The sequence below is a fragment of the Harpegnathos saltator genome, unplaced genomic scaffold (genome assembly GCF_003227715.2).
Source record: "Harpegnathos saltator strain DR-91 unplaced genomic scaffold, Hsal_v8.6 scaffold1, whole genome shotgun sequence".
NCBI lineage: Eukaryota > Metazoa > Arthropoda > Insecta > Hymenoptera > Formicidae > Harpegnathos > Harpegnathos saltator.
Genome location: NW_020229872.1, coordinates 555,249 through 568,835, shown reverse-complemented (window position 1 = coordinate 568,835; position 13,587 = coordinate 555,249).

Here is a 13,587-nt window from a genome sequence, read left to right as displayed (position 1 = left end):
GAAGAATCCACTTCAGATCGAGTTAAACATTCACCCTTCCGGGATCGCGAGCGGCGGTATTTTCATTAGCACCTCGAGCGAATCTTCTCGCCTTCGGAGACGTCGCGCCGAGAAATTTAAAGAGCGAGACTCTCCTCCGAAAATTTCGATAGCGCGGATTTGAAGAGGAAATCTAAAGAACGCGTGAGTTGCCTGTAAATCACTTTGAGGAAAATTCCGCTCGAGAAATACAGGCGCCGGCCGAGTCGCTCCAAGTTGAGCGACTTGTCATCGATTCAGGACCAACGGAAGAATTCACTTCGTCCGACCGGCGACGAAAAGCCAGCCGGCTCGGTCTGTTTTTCGAGCGGAGAATTTCACCGGGCGCGAAATTCGCCGAGCAAGTCGGGCGTCGCAAGAAATTCGACAAAGTCGGCGATAACGGCCGAAATTACAAATCCATTAATGGATGGCGTGCTCGCACTGTCGCGTCTGTACGCGCGCGCGCGCGCGCGCGTGTGTGTGTGTGTGTGTGTGTGTGTGCCATCGTTTAAGCACCACGTCCGCGCGGGTCCCTCGTTTCCAACCCAACGCGGCGTTTATTATTATCTAGTCACACGCGCGCGCGCGCCGTTACATTTTCTGATGAGGTTACATCTGCCGCGAATTCTCACGTGTGCTTTATTGAAATTTCGTATCGCGGCGCGCACGGGCCGTCTTACCCCTCGCGTTAAATAAGTAATCGCTTGTTACACACGTAGTAGAGCTCGTGCGCGGCAGCCGCACTGCTCCGCTACGAGCGTTTCGCCATTCGCGCGGGACCGCAGCGCTCCAGCTTTTTCGTATCCCTCGGGTGAAATCTCGTTACTTTGCGCTGTTCCCGCGCTCAGATTCTTCGGAAATTAAGCCCCGCACTAAGAAGATATACTCATACGTAAATTACATTCGGCGACCATCAAACCGCACTTTCCGTCAGCCCCGAGAGAGGAAAGAAAAGCTGAATTAGACGGCGGCGGGACGTCGTCGAGCGGTCCTTATAATTAACCCTGTTGATCTCTCAAGTACGACGAAATCGACACAGGAATCGACAGAGAGTAAAGTTGAGACAAACGGCCACCGATGCGACGGAAACGAAAGATATTGTCGAACACACCCCGTACGATTAACTCCGCCGAGGAAGAGGGCGCGCGGCGGAAGAGCCGCCGCCCTATAAATCAGAGCGGCGAAAAAACAATCGATGATTATCGTCGGTCGTGCAAGCCGATTGTGCAAGTCTCCGCGACGCCTCGCTCTTCGACAAAGAGAGGCACGAAGCGTCGTAAGCCTCCTGTTAATTTATCACGACGGAAGTCTGGGGGTTGGAGCTACTCGTCGTAATATCTGCCGAGCCATCCTTCACCCTCGTCTCCCCCTCTCCCTCCCCCCGCCCCGGGGACGCGAGTTCCGTTCTAGTCAACCTTCAGTTCCTCCGCCATCGCCATCTCCAGCACCTCTTCCTCCTCGTCCTCATCCTCCAGCTCCTCTCCCTCATCATCATCGTCCTCCGCCCGGCTCCATCGTCACCCCGCCTTTTCTCTTCCGCCACGAACGGGAGAACGTCTTATTTTATACACAAAGGCCGCGGCATCGGAGGGCTATTTCGACATAATGCAGCGACAGCTATTAAACGCGTGTACGCACACGCGAGACGCAGACGGCACGTGACGGCACGCGGAGGATGACGCCACGCCGGCCGGTAGCTTTTAGTCGAGTGTGTCTAACGCGCTAAATTTAGCGTGTTAAGCCGGGTCGTAAGATCGCGCGGAGAGCGGGCCGACTCGTGAGGGAACGCGATTAATTGATTGTCGCTTCGCGAAGAAGTGCCGAAACACACGTGTCTCGCTGAGAAGAAAAAACGTGGCAGAAAAGAGCGAGGAGGGCGCCAGAACTTCGCCCTTACGATGCCCCGCGATACGAATGAAGCTACGAGGTTCTGCTACTTCTCGGATCTGTGTCCTGTCAGGTTTAAGTCGTTCATTTTCATCCTCGCGAAGGAAAAATCTGATTTAACAGTCAGACAGATTAGATCTGATTAATGCAGAATCCCAAGACATAGCGATTCGCAAAGACTGTTATCTCACTTTGATGTTGCTCGATGATTACTCACCACCCCGTGTTTCCTTCGTGTGTCGAGATTCTTGTTCTCAATTTTCGGAAACAATTTATTAATTATGTAGATGGAATACCTGAAATAGGCGAGGATGAAAAAATTTTTTTGTATATTAAAGGGTAATATATATCGTTTATCTCTTATAAATTAATTAATTAATTAATTAATTAATTAGTTAACGAGTGAAAAAAACAGCACACCTCATTTTTCCATTATCATTTCGTCCTTTCTCTTTTTGGACATTTTGGTAGAATTTGGAGCTCTGGAGGCTTCGATGAGCGGAAGAAACTGTAAGAATAAAGGCAGAATGAAAATGTCGATTAGGGGATCGGGTCGGTTCCCTCTCGTTCTGACTCGGCGGACCGGAACCGTGAATCTTTCGCGAATCGCACGACGCACGATACAAAACGCTCGAAATCCATTACACCAGCAGACACGGTTAAGTCGAATCGCACGCGCGCACACACACACACACACACACATATACACGGGGCACGCGTAATCGACTGGGCGTCGTATGAGAGAAGAGTGGAAAAGAGTGGTGGCATTTGAGGGCGTCGGGACGCCGGACGTCGCAATCTCGGCGTCCCGCCCACCCTTCTTTCCGTGCCACTCGACATGCGCCATTGTGATGGTAATACGTCTGGTCGGGGATCCGTGGGGGTAGGAGCTATAGCGGTGTCATTCGAGAATTAATCGCTTCTTCCACGGTCTATCGAGTTGACCGCAAACGGCCGCGGCCCACCCCGCGCAAGCCTTAGCCCGCTGCTCGATGAAATTTCGAGCTCGGACGGAGTCCGAATCCACTGGTCGTTGAATAAATCTCAGGAACGATCGCGCGCGAGTTGGATCCTCGGGATTAAACCGTGGACCATGTCGCGTCGCGTCAGTTGGATTTCAAAGTCGACGGAGCCGGCTCGGTCGCTCGCCCACGACGTCTCTGCGCTCGCCCCGTCAAAGTCTCCGCGGCACTCGGCTTCCGGTAAAGGTCCACGGGGACCGAGACGTCGCCAATTCGATAACGGGCAAACACTCGCCGCCAACAATAGACAGATAGGCGGACACTGGAGATGCTACGCGGGAGTTTCACGGATCGGGGGATAAAAAGGGGACGAGAGAGAGAGAGAGACAGAGAGAGAGAGAGAGAGAGAGAGAGAGAGAGAGAGAGAGAGAGAGAGAGAGAGAGAGACAGAGAGACAGAGAGACAGAGACCCAGGGTGGGGTGGGGGAGGAGAGGGGGTTGCACGGGTCGCGAGAGCAGGATGAAGAGGCACGATAGACACGCTACGGATACCGGAAGGCAAGAGCCGAGGTTGGATTGAGGGCGCCATTACGTCCGGCCACCCTTCGGTCCTCCACTTACCCCTAACGACGTTCCGGGCAAATAAAAGTTGATTTCTCTCTTTCCTCCCGTTTTCTTGTCTCCCCGCCCCGCGCCTCTTACCGCCCTCTCCACCCTCTCGTCGTCCTTTTTCTCCTCGTTCTCCTCCCACTCTCTCTCTCTCTCCCACTCTCTCTCTCTCTCTCTCTCTCTCTCTCTCTCTCTCTCTCTTTCTTTCGTCCTTCTCCTGCTCCTTCTTCCTTCGTCTTCCACGTCCCTTCCCGTTGCCGCCGCTGAAGCCGACTTCACTCCTCCCATCTTGGGCATCCCTCTGTGTCTCGTCCCTCCGTTTCGCCGCTTTATCTCTTTAGGTACCTTCCGCCTCATCAGCTGGCACAGGCCATTCGTCGGTACGTATACGCGGACGTGCCGCCAGTCGATATAGGAATTTTGAATCCTCCGCGCGCGTCCCCGGCTTTTTCCAGCCTCGGAGGAGAAGGAGTGACGTGTTCGCCGGGATCAAAAGAGTTAAATGGAGTCGAAATTACGTGAAACTCCCGCAACAGTATCTCTCTCTCTCTCGTGTCCGACTGTCTATTGTCGGCGGCGGCTGTTCAGCCATTATCGAATTGCCGACGTCCCGACTTTATGAGTTTTACCGGAAGCAGGTTTTAAGTCTAAATAACAATTATGCGTGAAGAATTGTGTATCGAGCAGCGAGTCGACTCGATGAAACATTCGGTCGTATCCGCTGGCCGAAATCGAAATCGGGATCGTAAAATCGGTCTCGAAGCGACTTCCAAGGCTGTACACATTTCCTCAGTCGCAAATTATAACTCTAGCGGGGACTTTACACGAACCATCGCTTCGTATCGGAAATGATTTCGGAAATCATTAGCTACTCTTCTCGTGGAACGATGAAATCAGAGGGAAAGAGAAAGAGACAGTGAGAGAGAGAGAGAGAGAGAGAGAGAGAGAGAGAGAGAGAGAGAGGGAGGGAGGGAGGGAGAGAAACACTTCGAAATTAGCAGGCCCCTCTAATGCGTTAAGGATCGCGAATAATTACGTCGAAGCAGCGGAAATGCGTTTCGCAAACAACGGGCGTATGCCGGCACTTAATGACCGGGGCGTAATGACGGCCGCTTGACACGTGCCGGATCGCTCTCGATAAATCCGGCAAAGCGGCCGATAATGATAGGGCCAGCGTGTGTCCGCACGCTCTCCGAGGGTGTCCTGTAAATATTTCCGGCGATCCGACGCAGCTCCCCCAATTGCGTTGAGCGTAGGCTCGCCCCGTCCGCGTTCTCGCAAGGGAAGAACCACGGTTGAAACGCTCCTCACAGTGTCTCACCACGAGGTGACCATCATCACTCGCGAAAGAATCCTTACGAAAGTAACTGCCGCGCGATTAACACGTTGAACATCGCGGCGACCGCGATAATTAATCCGTAGAAATTATGACGGTCTTATGTTGACTCGTAATTATTAAATATTTATGTTGACGATTATTTACGGTTATATGAATTATCGTAATTAATTGTAATCGTAATTAATTGTAGTGAAGACGTATTGAGAAAATGACCGACAAAATACGCGTTTCAAATCACATCCATTCAAAATATCTTCTCGGCACTGACTAATTGGTCAGCTAGGAAATTTCTCGTACAGTAAATTACAAGTCAACGCAGCGACGAATGACTGCGTTGAACGTAGGTAACGAGAACAAGGACGTGGTGCTCGAAATCGCAGCAACATAGCAGAATGCAGTGGCGAGCAGCCCCCGTCGCAAGTCTCGGGGAATTGAAACGGGGGTTGAAAAGAGCGGCGGATTCGGCGGGTGCGGGTTTGCGTCAAAACGCCGGCTGCGTGTCACCTTCGCGTATTTTTTCATCGAAGAGCGACCGTGCGTTGCGAGTGTGGTTTGCTACGTGAGTAACAGTACGTTCGCAGTGTCGCACCGTCATCGGACGGTTCCGCTACTTCCGGTGGCGGCGGCGGCGGTGGCTGCGCGAGAGGGTGGAGGGCGAGAGACCGCCGAAAACCGCGTTAGTGCGCGTGTTTTCGCGCGATCCAATCCGCGGCGGATTAACCAACCGAGGGAAACCTCGTTACCTTCGAGCCGACGGTGCCGTTGCTCTCTTCATCCGATTCTGCTGCCGCTTCCTCGAGGTAACGCGCGCCAGCCCGCGTTTCGCGGGGAAAAAGTAAATAAATGCGACGACCGCCGGTCGAAGGAGGCTCTGCTTCCTCATCTGCGCATGTTCGCATCCTCATTCTCTTCTGAGACGATCTTGTAATCAGAGGAAGGAGAGAGAGAGAGAGAGAGAGAGAGAGAGAGAGAGAGAGAGAGAGGAAGAGAAATGTTTGTACTTGTCAAGTGAAGCAGAAGATTCCGCGACTCCGCGACTTCGGCAACGGAGATTAGAAGTCAGTGGCGGGCATCGGTCGCATTGAAAATTTCGGTCGACGGCAGTAATCGGCGAGTCGCTGCTCGTAATTAATCAATCGTCATGCGTGTAATTATGAATAATTTAATCGACTAACAAAATCAATCATCATCCGGTCCATATAAATCAATGAAATCAAAGTAATAGATTGAAGTAATCATTCACACCAAGCAATCACGCTTTTTGCTTCATCATTGCGATCGTCTGAGTCCGCGAAAAATCTCAATGGATTAACACTCGACACTACGAGGAGCTGAGAAGGCGCGGAAGGAAAAATTGTACATCGGTATTTCAACGCAGCCTCCTTTCGTTCCTCATCGTCTCCGATCAGAGCCGATTCACGCCGCTTACGCCGCTCGAGAGCTGCAGCGTATATTTTTCCTGCGTGCTGCAACTCTAGGGCGAATTTGTCGTAGAGACAGATCGATTTTCAGATAAAACAATCGAAGAACCTCGCGCAACGAACGATAAGACCGCGCGACGCATCTTCTCGCGCGCTCCGCATCCGTTTTCGTGTCGTGTCGCCAAGCGGAAAGCTCGCGAAGAGAGACAGCGCGGGGCCGTAGCGGGGCAATCGGCGATTATTTTTCGTCGACGCCCCGAAAAACGCTTTTCGGCTTTTGGAGGAGGCCGGCAGAAGGGGGGCAGCGGCAACGGGTTACCGGGGAGCGTTAATGCGCGCTGCGCGCAGTATAAACGCAAACGCACCGCGTTAGCCGGCTTAATAACGTATACGTAAAATTTTTTATAAGTTTTAATTTATAAACCGTTTGATGTATCGCGTTGCGCGAACGGCATTTTATATACCGGATGCATTACTAACGTTTTATGTTACGCGCTCGCGCGCAAGCCCGCTCTCGTCCGTCGCGCCCGTCGCACCCCCTCCCCCCCCACGTCGCACTTTGATCGACGGATCGCAGAGGCAGCTGATGGAAAAATGCGGCGTGCATAACTCGATTATAGACTGCATACGTCGGCGAGCGACGTTTTTACGCATCCCCGACGACGGCTGTCGGTGTGTGCGCGCCGTTGACATTATACGCTCCTCGTGGCCGCGCGCGAGCGCGCGTGTATCCCACTGTTACAACCCTCCTCGCGGCCGTGAGCCCTCCTCCCCCACCCTCTCCGCCGGAAACACCGGCAACGTTTCATTTGCTCGCTCGTAATACGGCGGATTACCCAATTAGCGTCAATTTCACATGAGGATCTTAATGCGGCCGCTCTTTAACGCTTTTTGAGGTCGGATTTGTTGCAGCGGCTGACTCTTTTCCCGCGACTACCGCCATCCAATTTACATTCGCGCGCGCGCGCGCGCGCGTGCAACGAGCGCCCGTCGCGCGATCGAGAATCTCGGGGCAACGGTGGGACGGAAATTAAAAAAAAAAGAGGGGGCTCGGTAAAAAGAAAAACACGGAGAAAATACGGAAACGATGAAGGGGGAGGAAAAAAGAGCGTGGAACTTTGAATCGAGGCTGAATATGCAAATGTTTGAACAGTTAATTGATGTAATTGAAAAATTGCGTTACTAGTGGAGCGTGCATGTTTTAAAACACGTGTGTAATATTTCCCGATTCAACGTCAAATTGAACGATGCGCGCGCGTGCGTTCTATAAAAGTATTTAGAACCCCCGTCGGCGTATATAAAACATATATTTTTAATTCAATATCTCGCAAAAAAATATGACAGAACTGCACCGTAGTTTCATAGCATAGATTTTTAATACAGTCCTGATTTTTTCCCTCTCGCCGCGCGCGCCTGCTTTTTTCCCTCTTTTATTTTCATCAAACGCGATGCCGGGGCCATAACTTGCCATTTATCTTTACCATTCGCGTGCTTGATCGCAAGTTTTTTTTTTTTTTTTTTTTTATGGGCACTTTTTGTCGGCTCGTGCAATTTTCATATTCCGAATCGGCGATTTCGCGTTGTCGCTTTATAACATGCCACTTTTTCCACCTCCTCCTCTCCTCCTCCCCTCTCGCCCTCTCTAAGTTTTCTCTACCTCATCGCACATCATTTTCATCTCTCACTCTTCAATCTCTCTATTATCTCAATCGTGTCAATTAGCTCATTTGGTTCCCTCTCTTCCCTCACGTTTCTCCTTGGTTCCCTTCTCTCTCCTCCCCCCCTTTCTCTCTCTTTTTCTCATTCCGCAAGATATCGATACGCCACTAAGTATCAGCAGCGGCGGGCCAAGCCCCGCGAAATTTAATTGTTTCGATATCAAGGCGAGACAAAACGAGAAACTGGTCGCGTCATCGGCGACGCTCGCGGACGTCACTGCGAAATAACAGACTAGCCTTTTAGAGTTCAGCAGTATCACCACACCACACCACACCGCACCGCACCACATCACCAGCACCATCGCCGCCGCCGCCGCCGCCGCCGTCGCTGCCGCCGCCGCTGCTGCAGCCGCCGCCACCGCCGCCGCCGCCGCCGCCGCCGCCGCCGCCGCCGCCGCCACCATCGCCACCATCGCCACCACCACCACCACCACCACTTCCGCAAAATTTATTAAATGATTTATTTGATGTTTGCCGTGCCGTACGCGTGTACACACGGCCGGGGACGCGCGTGTGGGTGGGCGTACACACGCGCGGTGAGCGCGCGCGTATCGAGCGGGCGCCACGCAACCACCCCCGCCGCCCTCCCGCATCCCTCGACCCATAAGCCACCACTCGCTATCCCTTTCAGCCACCTCTGCGTATATACCCTGTGTGCCGGCCTGCACCATCGGCAGGCGCAGCCGAGCATCCGCCAATTATTCAGCAAATGTTATAATTGGCGCATTCCATTACGCGTAATGGATCGCACTTAGCGGCTGCCGGTGTGATTGGGGCTACAGAACCGTACAGAGAGGAAGAGAGGGGGAGAGAGAGAGAGAGAGAGAGAGAGAGAGAGGAGAGAGAGAGAGAGAGAGAGAGAGAGAGAGAGCACGGGGCGAGGGCGGGCGGGCGAGCAGGCGAGGGAGGGTGATGGCCGGTCGGCAAGGAGGGTGGAGCGGGGGCAGAAGGAGGTGAGCCCAATCTCGATAATACGACCGTAGTGAAGGATACGAGCCGACGCGTGCGAGCTGCTCGAAGATGGGGATGTATCCCGTATCCGCGGGATTGAATCTCGCCACACCGGCGAGAAGCAAAATAGCGATTACGAATTTCCGACGGTGAGGCCGTGGAAAGTGAAGGGGTGCGAGGAGAGCACCCCCTTTACTTGAGCAACGGCGGCAAAGATGCCTTGCGATAGCTGGACTTTTGCGAAACGTATCCGTGGGCAATACCGATCTTGATCTCGATCTTCGCTATTTTTGCTTCGGATCGCCAAAGAAACTGCTGGACAATCGACGTACCTTCTCTTCGACGTCGGCATATCAAAACTGTCTATTAACTGTGTATTATAGTAATTTTGACGGAGAGACGCTTGAGCGGCGGTGTCGCATTAGAAATAAGTGGAGAGAAAATTAACATATCAGCACTTCAAGGTGTTGGTTGCGAGTGAAGCCGCGCGTTATCCTTGCCTGAAAGTCCGCTGGAACGTTAGAGAGCTTCGTGGTTTCTCGTAGGGGATCGGAAAGGTGTTTTTTCTCTTTTACTTTTTTCTCCTGCGCGTCTTCCGTCCTTTCTTCATTCTTTTTTAATTGACACAATTCGATGCAACAACCGATCGACAACTCGATACAACAAGTGATCGATCATTTTGGGGCTTTTCATAGATGTTTATTTGCTCTAGTAGCTCTAATAATATTCGCAACCCCACACTCGCTATGTGTATCTCTCTCTCTCTCTCTCTCTCCTGTTTCGCGTGCGCGCGGGTGCGCGTGCATACGCTCTCTCCCTCTCTAAACAGTTTATCAAATATCTAATAATTCACGCGATTTCATGTAATAATATGTAATAGTAATGAATATGCAGCGGCGATGAAAATTAACGAGGCCGCTAACCAATTTTCTTCTTACTCACATCGCGCAGACAAGTAGATTCGATTAGTGGCTGTTCCGTCGTTCGTGATCGAAATCGAACGCGACGTCTGCTTTCCCCTCCCCCGGAGCTCCCTCAAACTCACTGGTCGCAAAAAATCGGGAGTGAAATCAGCGGTGAGTCACACTTCCGTCAGAAGAAGCCGAAGAGACGCATCGCCGCTAATCGTGGAAAATTCGGCAATTCTCGGCGGGGGAAATTCCTCGGCGAGGATCTCCCGTTGAGAAACTCCGCGCTGAACGGCGCGCGCGGGCGCTCGTGTCCTTCCGTCGCGATCTCCTCCTTCCTTCCTTCGTACTCTCGTTGATGATCCAACGGGCTCCCATGGCCGTCCTCCGCCACGGTACGCTCGATAGATCCCGCTAATAATACCCGCAATTAGAAGCGCGCGGCGCCGAGTGATTCATTCCGGCGTACCTGCTACACGCGCACACACACACACACACACACACGCCCGCGCACTCGGGCACACGCACACGTACGCGCACATACGCGAGCGGCTACTAATCTTCGGCCGTTACGCGGTTTCGTTCGATGAACGTAGATTGGATAGCGGGCCATCATTTACCCGGAAACACACGGCGCGCACTGTGGACACCGGCGGCCGCGGGGGAAGGGGGGGAGAGGGAGGAGGAACGGGCCGGCTGCGGTATGCGCGCGTACACCGTGACAATTATTAGGATGGCAATTACAGCGGCGATACATACGCGCGCGCTAGCGCAGTTATGTACTCACATACATGTATATGTGTATGTATACATATACGTATACGTACGTACATACATATATACATGTATGTAGCGCGCACCCCACGAGCACCCAGAGCGAGAAAATCTACCCGGATACCAGGAAACAGACTCAGGTGCGCTGCGCCGGCCGGTATTGAATTTATAATTCCATTAGGGACCGCGCCGCTCCCCGATCATTTTCGCGTCTTCGCCTTCCGCGTCGCCACGTGCCGCCGATCGAACTCGGCCACCGTGCTCGCCTTTGGCGTCCCGGTCCATTTTCGGCCTCGTTGCGCGAGTAGAATTTGAAAGATCGCCGAATTCAGGGGAGGGGGAGAGAGAGTGTGCAATTATGCACGTCGGTGGGCCGCGGGAAACAATGCTCCGGCCGAAGAGCTTTCCGCGGGAAGACTCTGCGGCAGCTTGCTTCCGATCCCTTGTTGATTCATTCGCGCGGAGCGGCGGATTAAATGAAACTGCTACACTAGGAAAAATGTATTGTCGCGTGAGCAAAAATTTTACATTGTAACAACCAAATAATTTGGTTAAAATTATCTTATAAATTATCATATAAATTTGGTTGAAATATGTCCCGACAAAACTGTTTAGTTCCTGCAAACAAACATCTTGTTCGATTACGGTTTGTTCGTTATAACGTAACACTTTTGTCACAGCAACCAAAAAGCTTTAACTAAATGAATTTTGTTAAAAATACCATAATTTTTTCTTAATATATAAAATCTAAATTTTAGTGCACAGAAAGACAAAATAGTATCCATTGGGTATTATTTTAGTTTATGTATAATAAAATAATATTTCGTTATTATGTAATTTTTATGAATGAAGTTACTAAAATGCTTTAATTCTTATATATATAAAGTCTAAGAACAAAATCATTTGGTTCGGAGAACAAAGTTTAGTTGAGACAACTAAATATATTCAGTTATATGAAACCAGATATTTGGTTGCTATTAAAAAATGCTTCAACTAAAGTACAGCTTTGTTAGAGATACTAAATTTTGTTTCCTAGTGTAAGAAGTTCAGCCCGACGTCGATGGCAATTTCGATACGAATGTAAGCCGCGACGACGCTCGCGATAATTCACGCAGCGATATGAAAATAATTTTATATATAATTTGCTTCTGTTTATATAATACAGTTATATAATTCGCTTCTTCTTCAATTGCAATCCGCAAAGGAATTTCGAAAAAAGTTCGCCGACTATTCGGCCGATGTGCGAAAATTGTCACTGGGATCGTCAGCGAGAACAGATCGACGCGACAAGTTAGATGAGATCGCGCGAGCGAAGCCCGATACCGAGCTCGATTCCGACGCCGATATAAAGCTCGCGATGAGCACGCGCGCGGGAAATCCGCGTCGCGTCATGGGGTGAAACGGGGACCGGCGACGAGCGAGAGCGAGTTTTTCCCGCGGGCGGGATTACGTCGATCCTGTATACGTTACACGCGAACCAGATACGTCGATCTGATCTCCCGTAGAGTCGGAGGAGAACGAAGGAACGACCGCGAAGTGGATTCGAAAATTGAAAATCATTGCGGCTTCTGATCCCCTTAGTTTCGCCAGACAACCTCAATAAATTCTCCGCTCGCCCTCGCCCGTGGCTTTATTCTTTATAAGGCGTTATATCGAGGGAGGATCCGGCATTCTCCAGTCCCTCCTCCTTCTCTGTCTCCTCCTCTCCGACCGTCCCGGCTCCTTCCTCCTTCGCGTCCTTTGTCCGGCCGTATCTTCGGCGAACCTGCCCCTCTCCCCACGGGAATAACGGCGTACACGCTATTAGCGTGGCAAATTGCGTGAGCGTCGATACAGTTTGCGCCCCCTCGAACTTGGCGATTGTGCGGAGAGAATAGTCCGGTTGATATAATTAATTGTTATTTAACGTAGCACAGCTTGTCGCGCGCGATAAGTTTTCTCACGTGAAACGCTCTCGCTCGAAACGCTTTTCTCACGTGAGACACAAACTCACAACAGACCGGAATCTAAAGTTAGACCTGACTCGTCCGTGTGACTGATACGCACGGATTTATATTTGAAATCGCGATCCCGACTGAGAGTGCACACATCCAACTCGAGAAATTCACATCCGAATATCCTTACTTGAAACAAGCTTCAAGTCGAGACTTAATACAGCCCTAAGAGCCGAGTGTATATTTGATATCTCTTCGAGGGGGAATTGCGATATAAAGTGAGATCTCTCCCCGGTGCTCCTCCTTTTTTTCCCATTTCGTAGCTTTAATTGCGTTACGACGTTTTCTCGAGAGATGGAATAAGAGAGTCCGCGTTAAAGTTGAGAAAAGTGCCGGGGAGCGCTTTTAAGATGAAAATTAGAGTATTAGTTTTAATACTCCTCGGCTCGTTAAAGAATAATAGACGAGAGAGCACGCGGCTAAGCCGGTTCGGCGAGCATTAGACCAGTACAAATCCAACGGAGACTCTTACCGCATTAATCTCCCTCCCACCTCTTCCGAGACTCGTCAAAATTCGCACAGAGAGGTTGGAGCGCGGAGCGTCTGTTCGCGATGATGCGACCCTCGCGCAAGGGGGAGGGCACCCCTCGACGAGGAAAAGGAAGAAGGCAATGATTTCCTGCGCGAAAGCCCCATCGCAAGAAATCGCGGACTTGAAAATTCCGCGGCGACAGGAACATCGAACGGACGCGGATAAACAAGCTGTGGCCGCGGCCGAGCAGCTGAGAGATCGCGAAACCGGTTGATAAACAATTGCTCGGCGGAGTCTGGCGGCGCGCAAAATGGCCTTATTTTTCCCCTAATTCCATCACTCCGAAAGTGGCGACGCGGTGGCGACGGTGGCGGCGGCGGCGGCGGCGGCGGTGGCGGCGGCGGCGGCGGCTGCCGCGGCGAGAAGCCCAAGTGGAAAGACAGACACTCGACCGAGAGAGCGTAGCTGCCGCGCCGCCGGCTCCTGGAGCGCGTTTCTCAGCGGCTTTGACATGCAAATTGCCTGACAATG